The 19,812-nt window shown below is 42.9% G+C and overlaps 1 long non-coding RNA gene across 1 annotated transcript; it reads left to right on the top strand.

Annotated features, from left to right (window-relative positions):
* Positions 1 to 380: 380 nt before the first annotated feature.
* Positions 381 to 743, top strand: LOC144984071 (uncharacterized). The gene is made up of 2 exons (XR_013647704.1): positions 381 to 482; positions 591 to 743. It is a non-coding gene; the product is annotated as an uncharacterized LOC144984071 (long non-coding RNA).
* Positions 744 to 19,812: the final 19,069 nt, after the last annotated feature.

The raw sequence follows: 19,812 nt of genomic DNA, 5'->3' as shown, positions 1-19,812 counted from the left end.
TTTATTGGTAGTCTTTCCTTACCGAGAAGGAGGGTCTGAGGGCAGGGATGTCCAGTTTAATTTAGTCTGTTTATTTTAGTTTAGCCATTACCTATAGAATTGTATTTCATGTTCTTTATAATTTCGTGTTTATTATACAATTATACAAGTAGGAAGCCCACTGATACAACAATTGTTGTAATATTGGGCTATAGAAGTCAAATTGAATTGAATTATTTGTCTACAAGTGGATGCATCAGAATGGAGCGGTGCAGGACGCCATGGTCTGCTGATTGTACATTTTATGAAAGAACTACAAGCTTTCAAAAACGGTATTTTTTCATCTACTCCTGACTCACAACGATTTCAATAATCTGAACCTTGTGTTTGCTCTGTATTCAGACTGCCGTCAACCAAACATTTCTGTTTCAAACCAAAGCTTGTGAAGAAAACCACATGACTAAAGATCTATTCAGTCATTGGCCAGGAGATTCGAGGACGGGGTAAGCAACGAGTGAAAGAATAATGGAAATTCTGCGCCTTGCAATCCTTGTCGGGAAAGTTCCCTTGTTCACACTTTGACCAATTCTGAACGTCTGTATCAACGTCAGGTTCAACACTTTTTACTTTGGTCCGGTGGGGGCGGTGCTGCAAGGCGGTAACGGAGGAGACGGCGGCTAAGAAGGCACACTGATACGTGTTTATGACATAAAGATTGTCAGGAAGCAATGTGTATCACAATAAAAGTAGTTTTAATGAGCCTCCATTCATCCAACCACATTTCAATCGAGACAACCTCGAAAGACGGGTCAGAGAGTGGTTCCTGGTCCCGGAACAGGGTCCACTTGGTTGTATTCAGACTGAAAATTTGTTCCGAATTATTGGGGGAAACGAACTCTGGCTCACTTTGAGCGAACCAAATGTGTCCAGAATGAATACAGCCTTAATGTTCTTTGATGATGTCCTTCCATCACGAGAAAAATGCCACAAAAACATGAAAAAGACCTCCAAAAACCCTTTTTCCAACGTGGTGGGTCTTTAAAAACACGTCCTTGCTGTTTCCATGAACGGCGTAACCTCAGCGGATGAGGGCGTTTGTTAACAAGCAAAAGGAGGCCCTTCATGTGCCTTTGTTCATAATTTACATAATGACTGTGTAACTGGAGACTTTGATAAATGCTGAGTAATAACATCCCTCCTCCACCATAAGAAAGTTGGAGCCTCCCCAGGGATCATGACTGCTGACGGATGTGGAGTGATGGGGCCTCGGTGGGTGGTCCTTATCTCGGGAGTTAGGAAGCAGAACCGGGCTCATAAACACGCCGCCACAGAGGAAGCACCCAAGTAAGGAGACCGCACCCCAAGTTGCTGTAAATGGCAGCAAGCTCTGAGGAAAAGGAGTCCTAATGCTTTTCCTCCCAGTAAACATCCATCAATCCAGACGGGTTCAGCTTGCATGACTTCTCTGTTCTGGTAAACATCGCTGCGCCATGATTGGGGCTGTCGGTGCGTCTGCTAGCCTCCGAGTGTGTGTTTGTGAGTCATATCCTCTGCTTGGCAACATGCAGGCCAGAGAGCAGGACAGTGCGATGTGATTGGGGAAGACAAGGGCCCTCAGGACACAAAGAGCTAATTGCAAAGCTGTTTTTCTCCTCCATGTTAAACAGATGCAACACGCCAGCCGCAGAACAGAGGTTGCATAACGTGATTTTTACAGCAGATACGCCTCCTCTGTGGCTCTCCCTTCCATTTCCACCCCCACCCTCTTCCTAGCAGCTCCATCACTTCCTCTCCGTCCTCCCATAGCAGCTGGGGCTGGGCCAGACGGGTCTGATGGCATTTTGAAGATTACACACAGACGGAAAATAGGGATTTTCTTTTTATTAATGCGCTGCAGCCTCCTTTCATAAATGTGTACATTCGCAGCATCAACCGGAGTGAGGTCTGTGGAAATCACAGCCAAAGGTTCTGTGTGAGAGCTGGAAAAGCAGCTTCCATATTGGGGGCAAAATGCACCCTGACCTCTGACCCTGCTGGAAGGCGGCGGCCAGAGCGCCTAACCAAAAAAAACACATCGGACATGGAGAACACGTTGGCACAAGCCGACGAAGCACACATGGATACCAACTGTTACTGTTCGTTTGTCAACGCTCCAGGCCAAAAATTACACATGCAAGCATTTTGCTGTCTGACGGGAGGGGGGGTGCAGACTTGGCGGCGGTGGGAGAGAGGTGATCTCACTGTGTAAGGAAAGGAGAACATAAAATATTCGTTGCCACAGGGCCAGAAGAGCAGCAAAGTGGGGCGGGGTGGGGAGAAGTTGTGGAAGATGGGAGGGAAGGATTAGACATAACAGTGACAGCAGGTTTTCCTCGCCACCTTCCCCACAGCTTTGAGAGGAAATAAAGAGGAATTATGCAATAATAGATTGATTATCCAAATTCAGTTGTGGTGAGATTTGTTTGAAAGGATGTAAAACACATGCATGGCTGTGCATGTCCTGCACCGCAGGAGCATAATCTCATGTTTGGTTCACCGAATCTGCCTTCCCAAATAATGCTCCGAGTGACGTCCCAGGTGCCGACAGTGTTTTGATGTTTGTGCGTTTGCTGAGCGAGGGTAAAAGGAGGACGAGTCCAGAAATAGAGATGTTTCATGAAAACATCAGAATGGAGAATCATTTCACTGTAAAGACTTGCCTCGTAGTCGCCCTGGAGGCAGAGACGCATGTCTGTTTCCATTTGAGCTCCCCTCTTTTGCCCTCGTTCCCTTTTGCTAGTCGAGTGCATTTAACCCTGTGTCGGCCACGACGGCCCCGTTCCCTCGTCGGAGCCGTTCTCTTGTCAGTTCACGTCTGTTACCGCAGAGTTGGGGGCATTTAGGAGAAGCCGTGGACATCAGAGCGACGTGGGCTGCTTGGTTACCGTGGGGAAACAATCATCCGTCTCTAAAGAGGGAGGAGCACAGACACGAGAAAACAAGGTGTGGCTCTGAGAGATGATTCCAGGGAAGCTAATTTGTCTGATCGATCCATTTTTGAACCATTGTGGGGGGGGGTTGGGGGGGATTGTCCCGGGATTTGAGAGGCCAAGTCTGAGTGCTTTTTCTGGAAGGAGGCTGTAAAGACGATTTAACAGGATTTAGGGGAGCAACGAGTGATGTTTGTGTAGGATGCTGGAAAGAAGTCATCGCGCTCTCGCCGGCGCTCTCGCCGGCGCTCTCGCCGGCGCTCTCCCCATAGGATCAGCTGTTCTTTAAGATTGTCGGATAAGTACAAACCGTTTCTTGGTGGTGGTTCACTGATAAGACAGCGTTGCACACTGAAAACACAGAGTTCCTGAGAACAACTTGAAGATGTCCTTTTTTTAAAGACAGATTTTTTTGTGTGCAAGTTTTCCAAGAATCAAGTCAACAAATCGTTCAAGAATCTTCAGCCTCACGAATAAATCCACTGTTTCCTCTTTAGACTTTACCAGTGATGTAAAATGTTTGTTTCCAAATTGATGTCGTCGACTGCTGTTGAGAGTCTAAATTGCAAGTTTCGCTGTTTTAAAAACACTAACAGCTAGTGATGTGACGTTCTGTATCGAGGCTATAAATTTTTTTATTTTGCTGATTATTCAAATCAGCAGGGCTGCACGGTGGCGCAGTGGTTAGCGCTCTTGCCTCAAAGCAAGAAGGCCCCCGGTTCAAGTCCCGGCTGGGGGATGTGAAAAACACAACATCAATGGGGGACCTTTCTGTGTGGAGTTTGCATGTTCTCCCCGTGCATGCATGGGTTTTCTCCGGGATCTCCAGCTTCCTCCCACTGTCCAAAAACATGCTTCATAGGATGATTGGCAACTCTAAATTGTCCATAAGTGTGAGAGTGAATGGATGTGTGATTGAGGATATTCTACCCTGCAACAGACTGGCGACCAGTCCAGGGCATCCCCTGCCTTCGCCCAAGTGGCCGGGATAGGCTCCGGCAACCCCGTGAACCCGAAAGGGAATAAACGGTAAAGAAGATGAATGAATGACTATTCAATTCAAAGTTTTTTTTTTTGTAAAATGTCACACACTTCGAAGTCATACCGACTGTTTTGCATTTTGTAGACGTTCTACTACAGGAGGTGAAGCTTCAAGAAGCTTTGTGGTGGAGTGAAACAATTGGATTAAAGGCTTTAATGCTTCACGAAGCTTCATCTGCCCATCAGCTGACAAAATGACCCACGAATGGCCAAAAGGAGCGCAAGAGTCCACATTAGACAATCCTCAACACGTCAAACTGGTATTGCTAGAGTATTCAATGACAGCCACAATCATACGTGTCTGTTAAAGATCTGTCCGGTTTACTTTCTTAAAACTTTAGCTTTCTGCTGACTATTCTGCCTTCTTTGATTTCTATTTTGTGTACTTCAGGTCGCTGGCATAATATTCCCACGCGTTGAATTATTTGGAAGATCTAGAGACCTCCATCATTTCAAAGACAGCTTGAAGAGAGACGAACACAGAATTTGAATTAAAATTGACCTTTCAGTAACTCAATAACCTGACACTGCTCTTTAAAACACAAAACGTCAAACGAGAAGAGTCTAATTGTAAGGTGTTGTGTCTAAAGTCATATGTACCTTTTAATTTTTACACAAAAGCGTTAACCAGCTCCTAGGTGAAAATCAGATCAATTCATATCCAGATCAATGGGCCTATTAGAACTACAGTTGAGCAGTGAACAAAGCCGATTAGCTGGATCTCCACAGTGTGTCCCCTTTAAGTTGGAAAGAAAACAGAAAAGGTCACTAGTCACAAGGTCATTGCACGGAGGTCCTGTTGTGCACACCGAGCCTCATCCTCTCAGCCCTTTGATTAATAGAATTAGACCCTAGGAAACATTGATCAGCTCCTTCCATGTTTCCTCAAACCTATGCAGAGAAAAAAACATTGATTTTTTTATTTATAGTACATTTATCTCTGCTTTACTGCAGCTAATTTAAAGAACCTCCCAAATCCTCAGAACTGAAGTCATAAAGACACAAACTATAGTTTATCAAAGAAGAGTAACATTTTTCGAGGTATTTCCCTCAAACAGCTGATCCTGATGAGAAGCCCCCATGGGGGGGTGTAAAACTGCAAACACGAGGGAATGAAAGAGACGTATTCATCCTGGGGTAATCTGATCACGATGGGAACCATCCCGAGTCCTCCTCAACCTTTTCTATCTGCTCCCCAGAGACGTGGCTACTATTGTGATCATGGAGTGGAGGTTTTGTTTGGAGCAGTCAGATTTGAGTTCAAACAGCAACGAAGATTTATCTGAGAGCAGCAACTGTCCATTTCAAACGAGCACAAACAGCGACAAGGCTGTTTTTCACTCTACAAACGCTGAAAAAGCATCAGAAAAGACCACTGAAAAAAATTCTGAATCCCAGGATTAATTCTGACCTGCAGCCGACCTGGACTGAAGCACCAGGTTGTTTTCACAGTTCTTCTTTCTTACTGCACCATTGAAGGTAAAATTTTCCCTTTGCCACATAATCAAAAACTGCACAGCTAGTACCTGGTGAAAATGAATTTTGGGCAAAGTGAACAGTGGGAGAAACCCTCAAAAAGCACTCACATTCTAGGTTAGGTCTGCAACCAAAACCAAGGTTCCGTCGAACTTTGACCTCAGGAAGAGACCGCCATCTTGAATTTTCTACGAAAATCCCCAATCGTTTTTTCTACAAATTTAATCTTTCGATCTGTCGCCTCCTTGCTCCTTGAGTATCATAGGGAAGCTATCTGGGGGGGAAATGTCGGGAAAATAAAGTTTTGAACTGCGTTAGCATGACGATCCCCTGGTCCTCATACATTTTTTTACCAGAACATTGAGAAAATCAAATAATTGAACAAAGTGAAATGAGATAAATTATCAACATATTAGGTATGTGGGCTTAGGTTATAAAAACCTCCGTTGCCAAGGAAATCCAAAAATTTACTTTTGCCGATTCTTCTAAATATTACACAGACCTGTTCATTACCCCTAAGCGAACAAATTATAATATGGTTGCCATGGCAATAAAACCAACAGAAAGACAGACATTTTGAAAAAAAGGCCCAAAGCAACCACAGGGAGGGCAGGTAAAAGGGGGTCATGGGGGGTCGCAATGGCTTTATAATACTGCTCGTGGCTTTATTTATATATTTTTTATGTTTAACAACTTACCAGTAAAAAGGCTGTATTTCTTGTTATTTCGCATCAGGTTTTACCATTGGGATTTCTTCCATGGAATGTAATTACTTGAACCAGAATAAACATTTATAAAATGTGTATATTTTTGGTGTTTATATTTTTATCTATTTATTTATATTTATTTAAATTAGGACAGTGCATATTAAACAATGTTTCAACAGCTGCTTTGACATAAATATGCCACAGGAGCTAAATTTCATCAGTTGTCCTAAGGCAGGATAAAAAGTTCAACAGTTACATTTACAACACAATCCAATGGCACAATATTAGTGGTAAAAATATTTACAAATGTTATTTACAATAAAAAGCAAGTCTAAAAAAGTCCAAGAAAAACAACAATAACACCAACATCTGCAGGACTGGTTTTGTTTAAGAGCTGTTTGGAAGGTAGGGTAGTTTTCATAGTTTCTAATATGCTGTGGCAGCGTTTTCCATAACTGTGTGCCTCTGATTGACACTACAGTTTGGCTGAATTTAGTCCTGCGCCTTTGAACATTAACTCGACTTAAAGCCCCGGTGCCTATCCCAACATTTGTTTTGTCTGAAACACAAGCTTTTGTTGCTTTAAAGCAGCAACTCTATTTTAAATTCCTGGACACCAGCATAGTAAATAATGTATTTCCTTGGAGGATGACAGTGTAATTAGACTATCTTCATCTGACCTCTGGCTCCCCACTCAACCTCCACCACCCAACACAAAGGAGATCCCTAACAATGGTCACCAGCTGGAGGGAGGATCCGTGGAGCGTCTGATGAATGAATGCTGCCTCATCCAGAAGCACATAGGCATTTGTTTCCTGACTAAAGTTAGATTAATGTAAAGTAAATAAACAGAAGTTTGAACTTATGGCTCACATGTTTAAAGGGACTTTCTTTGGCTCGTGTGTGTGTGTGTGTGGGTGTGGGGGGGGGGGACTTGTGTATTGATCAGGAGCCTAGTGTCTGGTGTGCTGGCTCAGGGTTTATTTGCAGCTGCTGTTACAGGAAATGGATCCCCGGAGCGATCTGGATTCAGCTGATCCAATTAAACGCTGTGAATAATTGATCTGACAGTGAAACTGAGCCCTGTCACATGGGAGCGGTGACATCACCGCGAGGGGCTGAAGAAGTATGGCTGTGCAGCTGGACCGCCCCGGGTCGCTTGCTCCACAATCACTTTGCTGTATTTGATTACCGCCTGTGAAGGACACAAAGCAGACCGTTAGGACACGGGGAGGTTACAGTGGAACAATAACTCTCAGCTGTGCCGCACACTAGCTGGAGCTTGGAAACTCCTGATAATGTCACACATCGCAAGCTGCAAACTTGATCCCACGAAGCTCAAAGAAATTAGACGATGAAATCAAAATCAAAGAAATCTGTCTTTGATTTCTTTCTTACTTGGAGTCAAGCATTACACGGTACCAAAAAAACCTCCTCGTGACCCAGATGGACTCTGTAAGGATCGATTATCTTTCTGACCATGAAATAAGGTGCAAATAGGAGCCATCTATGGCCTTGGCCTTCAAGGAAGTTAGATTGTAATATCCAGAGAGGGCTGCTCCTACTGATCCACGCCTTTTCATCTAGGTTTGCACCACAAATGAGTAAAGGAGGCTGGAGAACATCTTGTTTGAGTTTAGCTCCCACCCTTGGGCAGGAAGTAGAGGACACAGCAGTGATGAGGGGACGTTTCTCACGGAGGGAGGTCCCTGCTGCAGCTCGCCTTCGTGTTGCAAAGACTGCACTTCAGATCCCCTCCCAGTGAACTCAGAGTCCCTGTGAGTCTCTGCCCACATGCTAACACAGTCATCCTTCATCACTGTTTTATCCTGTTTTCGCTGTCTGGCTCAGTTAATCAACATCTAAGTCTGACTCACACCAACACATGACCAGTTTGATCACAGAACAAAGCCCTTCACTTCTTTATGTCAGATTTTCCTCCTTGTGTTGGTATGTAAACGCTTATTTCAGGGAGAGTACAGCATGAAACGGCTGCTACAGCACTAACCAAATCATTTTAATTCATCAACACAACGGCCCCTTCAATGTCTTTGGTTAATCCCATTGACTGTAGTGAGCGAGGGTGACATCACCTGTAGAAAATGAAGTCGATTTGGTCGCCATTTTTTCAGGATCGTACGCCACCATGTTGGAGCCTGATGTCGTCATCGTTTCTATCACTCCCACCAATCAGGACTGAGCTTGTTGGACGGCCACACCCATACCACTTGAAAGCAGGCTATACCAAATCTGTTAATCAAACATTAGACATGCTGGCCAGCAGGCTCCACCTACTTTTATTGAGGCATCTGATTGGTCAGATTATAATTTGAGCTACATAAAAATGTGAAATAATTAGGACCATCAAGAGCATGTTAAACAAGAGTCCTGGAGCCAGCAGGTACTTCCTCTTTGGAACGCCAGGGGGGAGGAGTCAATCAGTCCAGTTCTTATATTGTCCAGTGTTGCATCTAAAATAAACCTACCTATAGGTTTCTAAATTTTCCAGAATTATTTTATTATTTTTTAATTATGATAACTTTAAGGGAGGTGGATTGAATCAGCTGTTTTGACTTCATTACAGCACGAATTGTAGCTCATTTAGGAGCATATTTTTGATTGACAGATGGAATCAACCATAGGGTCAATTCAGTAGAGCTTCAAACTTACCTTTGCCCCATTTTAGGAATATTGTTGAGGTGGGAGGAGTTCATTCTGACCAATATACTTCATTTTCACCTTCATTTTGCAGAATCCCATAAGTGACCTTCCGTCCACTGGGCCAGACATCCGAAAACACCCCGTGATCGCTTTTTATTTTATTTTACCTGACCTGAACCCGATTGTTCACCTCTGTGGTCATCCCTATTTAGCACAAATATAACTCCTTTAAATACAAATGCTGATCACAACGAATACAAATTTCTTGCTGATCATGAAACATATCTGCAGATATGTGTACTTATGTTGCACCATTGGACCAATTTGGGGTACAAACTTGTGTATGAAATAAACCCCCTAGTGGCTACTGAACTGTCCTGTCTTTAATTTTCTAAAAAGCTTCATTCCGAAGTCGTGAACTTGTGCCTTGGCTCAACCAGATGTTCAAGATAAAAATCTGGTGTGGTCATGTGACTCATTGGTGATACTGCGGTCCATCTAAAGGCAGTTTATGCTTTGTGGACACAATCAGTTGTATGAACTGATTCAAAATTCCAGACTAAAACCAGTGATAAAAATGGCCCAACAGGTGACTTAGCTTCAGAAACTTTTGTTTAAAAACCTTTTCATTAAGAGGCTAAAGGGCTGTAACTAAATTTCAACCAACAGCCACAGCTTTGATTGTTCTAATCGAACAAAGGGCTGGACTGGAACTTTCCCATTCCTTGTAAACAATCCACCAAAAGGTCAGTCATTTAATTGAATTACTAGCTTTTAATTACACAATGTCTAGAAAAAGTACAAAAGGAACTAATCTGCAATTTATTAAACACAGTCTATCTGCTGCAATTCTGCAAAGCCTCAAGAAGAGTACTAAATGTCTTATTTCCTGTGGTTTCCATCTTTAATTGTTGTACATCTGCGGTAAAACTAAACCTTCCTTTTTTCAGGATTGCGCAGACGTTTTCGTGAGCAGATCCGTCTGAATGCATGACACTGGATAACGCCGTCGTTCGGTTGAAGGCGGCGACAGCTCCATCTCTCACCTTTGTTTCCTTTATCACTGTCACCGCGTCCAGATGGAAAATTGTTCTCATCTGTCAAAGCGGAGAGGTGCTTGGACTGCTAACGAAGGGGAGAGCTGCGGTGGAATAAGAAACAGTGACACCGGCTTGACCCCGCGGAAGAAAGTCAGGCGGGGTTACCATGGCAACGGGGAACAACAGCAGTATGTTAAGGAGGCATCCAGCAGAGATGCAGAACAGAATCCAAGGCTGATGAATTTCAGTTGGTGAATACTGGTGCAGGAAAAGAATCAAACGATGGTTACCAAACGAAGTCAAATCAGCTGTGATTTTATCCATACAATCACCGTAATGTATTTTATTCATCTGGTCCAGCTCAGAACCTTACGTCTGGCTCTTTTGGTATTATTAGACATGTTCCCATTAGTGCAGATCGTTTGTGCTGAAGGACAGGACGGGATGAGGGGAAAGGTGGTGTCCATCATCAGATATCTGAAGATCTGGAAGGCTGTGCATTTAAAAATGTCTGGAAAATGCCTGTAACATCATGCAGCGTCTGAATGCTTCTAGCTAGGCTTCAAAATACAGGCTACACATGAAAGGTCTTTGTAATTATGAGTGCTGATGGCACACCAATTTTCTCTGGACTCAATCTTTTGTTTCCACCAGGATCAAAATTCCTTCAGTCAATTCAAATGAGCCCATCATCCATTCATTAAGAGCGCTATTTAAGGATTTTCTCGTAGGAAACTGTTCCATTCTTCATGTATGTGAGTGTAGGAAAAAACACACATATGTGTATTTCAGAAATCTGATTTGATCTGATGCTGGAGGTTGTCTTTTTCTGCAGGCGGAGGTTAGATTGGATAAGAATATAATACTATTGTCTCACAAAGAGGACAAAAACAGATCTACTGTTGGTTCAGCTCTCATTTCTCACCGATTTCATGCATGAGCGTGCATGAGAAGGAGCCTGATGCCACACTGCCCCCTAGTGCATGTCTTCAAACCGCCTGTCAATTTAAGGTTTGAAGAATCTGATGTTCAGGTAAAGATATAACACTTGGAGTGTATCTAAAAGAGATGAAGGAGTGAAAAGAGAATGTACCTTGATGGTTCCTGTTTTGGTTCTACCAGACGACTATCAAAACCCAACACAGGACAGCCTTTGTCAGAGTCAGCCTCTTCCACACAATGATCGGATGAACGGGTAGTCAACCAGAAATTCAAGTGCATCCCTGCAGGAAGGCCAGTGCAGGTGGCCAGATTGGCGTTTGACTTTTCTGGCGCCAGCAGCTCCTCTTTGTCTTTGCAGCAGCCTGCAGATGCGTGAGGAAAGAGGCCAGGTGCTGAAATGTCCCCAATGGAGAAACTGCACCGCTTCAATACCCTTTCATTTGTTCATCGAGGGAATAATTATGAAACCAGATTAGATCCCGCTTTGATATTGTGTTTGCAAATCGGATACATTCACAGCCTCTGATGAAAAGAGTTCTTTTGTTCTGGTCCATTGGGTTTAGGCTTTGGTCAACACTCAAAGAACCAATTAAGAATAGACCAGGTGAGATGCTTTGCTGCTGTACATTAATGGAAGTAAACCTAAAAATGTCAATAAAAATGTCAAGAATTAATAAAGGTAACATCTTATGGTAATAGAGCAAGGTGTCATTAAAGCTAACTTACGATGTTTGTTTTTACGGTATACGTAAACACCAGACATGTGATGCGTCTTTCAGAATGTATTTTTAGCTTATGGTGTCCACACAGAACTGTCGCTTCCCGATACTAGCACATATACCTGAGTGGGATCAGGCTGGGTGTGAAATGTGGAGGTGGGGAACATTCTTTCACAGCTTTATTCCAATATATGAAAGACTTGGAGTCATAGAATTCTGGTCAGGCTGAAAAAGCACAATTATTAATTTCTCCTTTGTGATCATGTTTACAACAGTTGGCACTTCCATGTTTGAAAAGAATGCTACCCACACGTCACTCCGAAATCTGAGCCCAAAACTGGTCACAGTTCAGTGTTGTCGCAATTTCGCTTCAGGAATATCAACTTCCAGCGCGATGAACGTCTGATGTGCATGTGGAAGCCCGGCGTTTACAGAGGCTTGTCTTTGGAAGTGGTCACTTGAATGCATGTTTCCGAGCCCGGAGTAAACGTAGCATGACTTGTTTTCTCTGCAAAGCAAAAGAAGCCCGAACGCAGGTCTACAACAGCGCGTCGAGGGCCATTCAGACCACGGAGTGTTGATTTCAAAGGCTGGAAGCACAAAGACAGATGGCAACATGCTGTGCAGATTCCCCCATGAGCAACACCAAAATCCATTTACGAAGACGCTCTCAGGGTGTAATGCTGCTAATTTGGGTCTGATGAAGAACAACAGGAGCAGAGCGCTAGCTACAAGGGCTCTAGCACACCTTGGAAATGACTTCTGAGAGGCCAGATGCGTCTTAGGACAAATCTCATTAACCATGTTTTCTACCATGGTGGATTTTACAAAGACGTCTAATATTCTCCATCATATCAACAGTTTCATAGGCTTTTGGGTCGGTGGGTCGGTGGCATCTGTCCAGTGCTCAGAGATAACACCTTTACAAAATCATTACAGACCAAGATATAGGAAAAAAAGATTGAAGATAAACTCTGTTAGTGAAGAGTGTTCATAAAAATAATCATAATAATAAAAAAATACTCAGTATTTTGGGCTGACGACTGTTTTATTTTATACTGGGGAAAACTGAGACATAATCCCTCCAACTTTTTCTTTATAAATTTAGGTTGAAAAAAGTGTTTTTAAAGTTTGAGCTGAATCCTTTAGTTAGTTTCTGAAGTCTGTAATTGGTTATGAATCATAATCATCATAAGTGTCATTTTGTAGTTCTTGCAAAGGTATTTAAACCTTTTTCCAAACAGTTTAAGCCTTAGTCACCGGTACAGGGTTGACCTGTACGGGTTCTGCGGGTTTATGGTTTGTTCGGGTCTGTGGAGGGTCGTAGAGAGGAGCGGTCGCATCTTAAGGAGCAGCTCCATTAAGGCTCGTTTGGCCACCTCAAGGGACCACATGGAAATGGAATGTACCATTGTAGTGCACGTGGCAAGTATATCATGAAGTATTCGTAAGGCTAAAGGAAGTTGCATGCACACATGTGTGTGGGGCGCTGTCACCCAGAGACAGCGTCACCCCGATACGTGCACGGACCTGTCCTGTCCTTAGAGAAAAAAGTGCATGAACATAACGACCTTGATATTTTGAACAGGGTTGCCCGTTTTTTGACCTAAACATCTTTGAAACCACTTGTGAAAGTGAAGATTCTGCTGGAGATTTCTTCTTGACGCAGACGAGTCTTTCCTCTCCACCATCTCTTGCTACATATTCAGTGTATTTGGCTGGAAGATCTGTGAAACACTTAGGCTGGGGCTGAATACAAACACTTAACATTAGATTGAATTCTTAGACGATTCTTGCAGCAAGTAAAAAGCAGAAAAGGGGTTGAGCATTTCTGTATTTTATCATTTTATCAAAATGCAAAAACTGTGTTTTGATTGTAAAAGAAAAAAGAGAAGTGAACAATTGATGATCTAAGCAGAAGTTCACAACAGGGGAACTACTGCTGGAAACATGACTAGATTCAGTTAAAAACCATTACAGTTTGACTTCTACAACAGAAGTTCCACCTCTAAACTAAAGTTCATGTCCTTTCCTAACCTTAAGAAGTAGATAAAGAAAGTTTCTTTGCAGATGATACTGTGGAGTTACTCCAACCAGAAGCACAGAGGAAGAGCAGTAAAAAAAGCACTTTTGAATCCATATAAAAATAAAAATAAACGTAAATGAACTTGTGGCTTTGCTATTCCTGAACACTCGCAGGTAAACTTGGACATAATTCCAACATAAACCCAGAAGTGAGTAAAACTGTACAACGGTACCTGAAAGCAAGAAGTCAAAACAGTTCTTCAGTGGGCTTTTTCATTGTTGTGTCAATAGTATCATTTTTGAAAAGATTCATATAAAAACATGCGTTTATTTCAAGTTAAACACAGCAAACCGTGAAGTCAGTACAATATATACGGAATATCTTCTAAAAAAAGAAAAGCTGGAGTTCAATTGTCCGCCTGTTCAACCACTGACAAACTGAATTTTAAGAGTTCACCAATTTTGACTGGTATTGATTTCTTTGGAGGCACCAGACAGAGCAGGGCTCTCTCCAGAGGAGATCAATACAGGTGTCTAGGAGAGCATCACCAGATCCCCAACCTTTGTAATGAATTGACTGCTTTTTTTTTAGTCATGCAAGAGAAACAACTCGGCGTTTGTCAATTTGTCAATTCAGTTCAGTCGGTAGAACAACAAAAATTAACTACTGTGAATTTTTCTTAAATGTTTCTTTTCCATTGAGGAGGAAAAATGATCATTCTGCTGCTGATGGAGCAAACCAAGAGGCGTTACATTCCTATTTAGAGAACACGAAGGAACATTTCACTTCAATGCAAAAAGGAAAAGAGGGAAAGAAAAGACTCTGCAACGGCAAACAGACAGGCGGATTTCAGAGAAGGAGGCAGAGCGTGTCTGCTTTTAGAAGACGTGTTGGCTCAAGAGAAGCTTCACTGGACGCAAATCATCTGGAGCAGCATCCAGGGGGGGTGGGCATTTGGGTGGACGGGAAGGCAGAGTAGATAAAACGAATCCTAAAAAGCTCCTGGCAGCTGAATAAAACAGCTCCAAAGGCTGTCTGCCTGTCATGGCGCCGTTCAAGCCTTGGCCCTGTCTTTCCGTTTCTGGCTTTTTGTCCGTGTCCTGATTTCACAAGGCTTTCATCCCCCTGCATGCGCCTTGGTACCTGCATGGTCGCTACTCACCCGAAAGAGTAGCAAACACCAATCTACAAACATCCTCTCGACTCCTACTCTGTAGGATGAGGCTCATCCATGATCACATCATGATCATTTACCGTCAACAGCTTTTATGCTACATACACACCAGACATGTAATGTGCATTCAAGGACGCGCTGAGCGCGCTTTTAACCGACGGTGCTCGCACTGGACTGTCGCTACCCAAAACTGCCGCATGTACCCACAGTTGGAAGAGGCTTGGTGCAAAATGTTGAAGGGGTGTGGTTTTCTTTCACAGCTCTATTGGTATTTCCGCGTTTTGCAAAGAACGCTACCATACGTCACTACCAAGTCCGAGTTCCTGACTGGTCAGAGTTCAACTGATTTAACTTTCAACGCGCGTTCAGTGGCCGAGCGTTTTGTTTGCAGATCCCACATCTAAAGAAACTTAGAAGCTTGCGTTGCAATGGGTGAACGAGAGAGTTTTGCCGGAAACGCGCAATTTTGATTGCAAGTGGTGGCCTGAACACGTGTTCCTGAAGGCGGTGTTAGCATGGCATAAAAATGACAACTATTGGTTCTTCCTGTTTTCTCAAACTCACACAGCTGTGCAGCTGTGAAAATTATCACACTTTTAAAAAAACTTTTAAATTTCAATCATTTCAAAAGTCTTTATTAAGCCATTAATGAAATTCCGGGGGAGGAACTGATGTATGTCTCCGCATGGTGGGTTTAAAATGGCACACGCTGCAAGCTTCATCCCTTCAATTCTACACCGATCATCAGGTTCTCCTCACACAGCTGTTACACCATGCGAAAAGACCTAAATCCCGGACACAAATCCCGGGCATAAATCCCGGACGAGCCCCCAATTTGTACACACTGTTCTCTGTCATGCAGACGACAAAGATGCATAAAGAAAAGACAAAGACAACAAAAAGAGGAGTTCAATTGAAAGAATTTCAAAACCTACAAAATAACATTTACAATCTCATATGTTTATTGCCTGGCCACTGACAGATTTTTAATGAAATGGCAGCTCTCCCGTACTAGCTCCTACAGAGATGACAGAGATGAGTTTCACAGCAAACCCATGAGTCCAGTCTAGTGTCACCACTGCTAAAAGCCCCACTCCGATCATCTTTTGATCTATTTTCAAAGCATTCCTAGTTGTATTTTGATTATTATTATGACGTTTTTACCCAAAATCAAAAAACCTGTGTAGTTTTCTAAAACAGTTTCTACAGGGCAGCAGGAGTTCATTAGAAATTAACCTCTAAGATGTGGGCGGGACCGTTGGCATGGTTTAAGCCTGCTCACACTTCCCATCATCCCTCTGTTTACAGTCTATCCCGCTAGCTTACAGTCCCTCACACCCTCAATCTAACATTACTCCATTAATCCATGATTAAGACGTTCATGGATCCGTTTGTCTGCAGGTAAATGCATCAGATTGGGGCAGAGCAGGGAGCTTGTGGCCCGCTGACTGTAGCCCCGTCACAGCTTTTTCCAACTGCATTTTTTCATCCGCTCCTGATTCACAGCGATTTGAATAAAGAAAGACTCTGAAATCCACCACAGATCCTCGTTCACCGGGCCCCACGAGGCTGTCCCTGCAGCCTGTCAGGAGGTGTCACTGTCTTTGAGGGAGTAAAGAGTGACTGCAGAGGCTTTTAGAGGATCCTCCTGCTTCTCTGCCATGAGCGGCTCCAGCCCAGACTCGGCTTTTTAAATGATTCAGCAGGCCAGTCTGCCATCGTTCCTTTGACTTTCACCACCGTCTGCTGAACCTGTCGGCAAGAAGCAAACGGATTTGACCTCAATGTTCAATGTCGCCACGAAGGTTCAGAAGGAAAGTTCAGGTTGATTCCCTTGTTTTGCTAAACTTTCGGTTGCTTTTGGACCCTCAAAGCTCCTCGTGTCTTAAAGGGAAGATTCTTTGACCTGGAACTTTGTTAAAAATGTGACCAAAAAAAGAAAAGGATGTTTATTCTGATTGTAAAAATTTACAGCTGTTTTACAGGCAAATGACAGAACAGAGAGCAGGGATACAGAACAGAACCCAGAGAATTCTGTGCAGCAGACGATCAGCAGCAGCAAAGCAGAGAAAACCGTCTTGTGATGTGTAACATCACTTGTGTCAAGCTGCTCTCAGGGGACGGCAGGCGGGCGTTTCAGAGCTGCAAGCCGCAATGGATATAAATATTAGTAGTAGCAACATCAATGAGCACAATCTGGATTTAAAAATGGAAGGAGCATGAAGGGGAGCAGGTGATCAGGTGTGCTCCTCAAAGTTTTACGGTAAAAAAAACAAAGAAACTTCAAAATAAAATGATTATTACATAAAAAGTATAGTTCTGAAAGTTGTTGGCCTTTAAAGAACCCCACGTTCCTTCAGTGGACGGTTGCAGGATGCGGTTCTCCAGAGGTGGAAAGTCCAGAGTAAAAGCCAAGAGGGCCCTGCGGCGAGTCGTCACGCTCCAGTTAGCTGGAGTAAAGCAGAGGTTAAAATGGCTTTAGAGCTAAAATACGTGTTTACGTTTAGCAAGGAGGACGGCAACACGAGATCAGGTTTCATCTCAACTCTCCTTCTGACTTTTACGCAGCAAAACAAAGCAGCTGCTTGCAGAGTCATCAGGGGCCTCAGGGACTGTGGGCAGACAGTCTGGCTCGTCAGTCCACTTCGCTCCTTCCTGCCACTGGCCAGCTCTGCTTCAGTGCCCACACTGCTCTCAGAGGAAGTGGCCTCAATCCATCCCTGCTCACGGAAGAACGACAGCCGCAGAGCGCCAGACGAAAAGCAGCGAGCTTCTTCATCGGAGATGCTTTCCGAAAATACTCTAAAAACGCACCCAGGTGATGTGTGGGATCCACAACGCCACTGCTAATGATGAAGCATGAAGCTCAGTCACATGTCAGTTCATTCCTCAAAGTGTGAGAAAAACCTGTGGCAACTGTCTGAAGACCAACGGCGCCGCCTGGTGGACAAAACAAGCTCTGCAGAAAGGAAAACTTGCAGCTCTTCTGGAATCAAAGGATTGAGCTTTTGTTCTGAAGACTCTGTTCACTGTAAAGGTGTTAGAAATATTGTTTGAATACATAATGTGTATGTAGTCATGTACATGTATTGTGTATTTGCGAAGGGGGGGCTAAGGGCAGGGATGCCAGTATAGTTTAGTCAGTTTGTTGGTTCATTTTAGTATTTTCCTATTGAACTCTTTATATTTGTTATCCTTTTGAGTTCATGTTTTACTTCGAAGCCCATCGAGACGACTGTTGTTGTGATTTTGGGCTATGCAAATAAAATTGAATTGAATTGAACATGTATATAATCTTTCAAAACCATTCTGCTCATAACTTCAAAACAGGGACATGCGGTGAGGCTGATGGCTGGTGAGGCACCGACTCCTCTGGAGTTACGAGACCTGAATATTTCACCACAGCAGCAGCTAACAGCATATAAGATACACACAAGAGCATGTTTGTCCTATAGAGATTATTTCTTATTTAGATATGGATAGAACACTCTTCTTGTGTATAAATTATTCATATATACTGTAAACAAATTAAAGTATACAGATGTGTTCAGCACACATTTCACTTTGACCCTCAGTAACTATTTCTGGTGTTTTTCCAGCTTCAAGTTCTGGTGCTTTTAATCAGTGTTATCAAATGTTGTCTGTGAAAATTATCATAAAAATAATTCTTTTAGGCCTAAAATTTAGTTTTTTAAATACTCACATTTTTTTACATGTCTTACTCCCATGTTATTTTAAAAAAAATGGAAAACCATGTTTGACCTTACTTTTTGAGTCCATGCGTCCATCCTTCTCCACAAAAAGCTCCATGATCTGTTGGAAAAGTCTTCCTCTCAATTGAGAAAGACTTCCTGGGTCTGTTCTGTTTCTACGCCACGAGTGTAGCTACAAAGCAGCTGTCAGCTCACGTCTGCCCCCTGCTGGCGAGGCTCGCAACACCGCCAGCCTGTTCCACGCGCTCTGACCGCACATCACTGTTTAACCCTTGTGCTATCCTAGGCACTTTAACATTGGGAGTTGGGTCATCTAGACCCACTAGACAGTGCTCTGAACCTTTGTTCTTCAATGATTTGTGATCTTCACTGGTGTCCATGGATTACATGAAATCTTTCCACCTTTATCCACCTTTGTCATGTTAGGAATAACACGTCAAAGTAAGGGTGGGGTCATCTAAGATAGCACAAGGGTTAAAGTGATATTTCTGCCACTACGTTGCACACAAAACTTTCTAAGTAAATGAAAATATTAAAAATTTGCTTTTGAATTCTTTTTTATTTTGTTTTCTTTCTTTCTTTTTGTTTGCTTTCCAAATTTTTTTATTTCCTTTCAAAAACTTTTTTGCATTTGTAAAACACTTGTATTCACATGCGTTGTGTCAAATCTCGCTTTTTTCTCATCTTTGATTTTGCTGAGCACTCTGAGCGACTTAATACAAATTGAGTCCAACAGTCAGACATGACGCAAAGCGCTCGGGAGCCCCAGGCTCCAAATCTGATCGCGCAAGACGCAAAATTCGGCGATTTTAACCTCAGAAACTGTGGAAAACGTGTCGAGCCAACTTAAAATGTATCTCCAACACGGATCAGCGGAAAATAATATTTACTTAATGTACTTTTTGATCAAAATGACTCATCTGACCGCACGTCACTGCTTCAAAATACTTTCAGCTAAAATCTGAATTCAAACTTTTAACATTTCAGTAGTTTGGTGGATGAAGCTCGTCTGCTGGACTATTTAAACATGTAGTTGTAGAGTTAGATACGTTAATTCTTCTGTAAGAGTTCTGGGACAACGCCTGTCCGTCCTGGGGGAGGAGGAAAAACCTTCCAGCAGGTCCAGACATGGACATTCATCTGTTATAAAATGGAAAAAAAATAACGAAAGACAGAATCATTGAACCCTTAAGTAAAAGAAAAACTAAAGGTAATTCCTCCAACAATGACATATAAAAGCACAAAAGGAGATGAGGACAGAATCTCCTGAAAGACTTCAACAAGTCCAAACCTGTAGTTGCACAATAAAAAAAATAGTTTTAGAAACTCTGACCGACCCAAACAAAAAGATTTATCAAAAGTTAA

This window comes from Oryzias latipes, chromosome 15, assembly GCF_053564925.1.
Source record: "Oryzias latipes strain Hd-rR chromosome 15, Olatipes_Hd-rR_3.1".
Classification (NCBI taxonomy): Eukaryota; Metazoa; Chordata; class Actinopteri; order Beloniformes; family Adrianichthyidae; genus Oryzias; species Oryzias latipes.
Note: the sequence above shows the minus strand (reverse complement) of the source record. Positions and strands in the feature narration are given on the sequence as shown.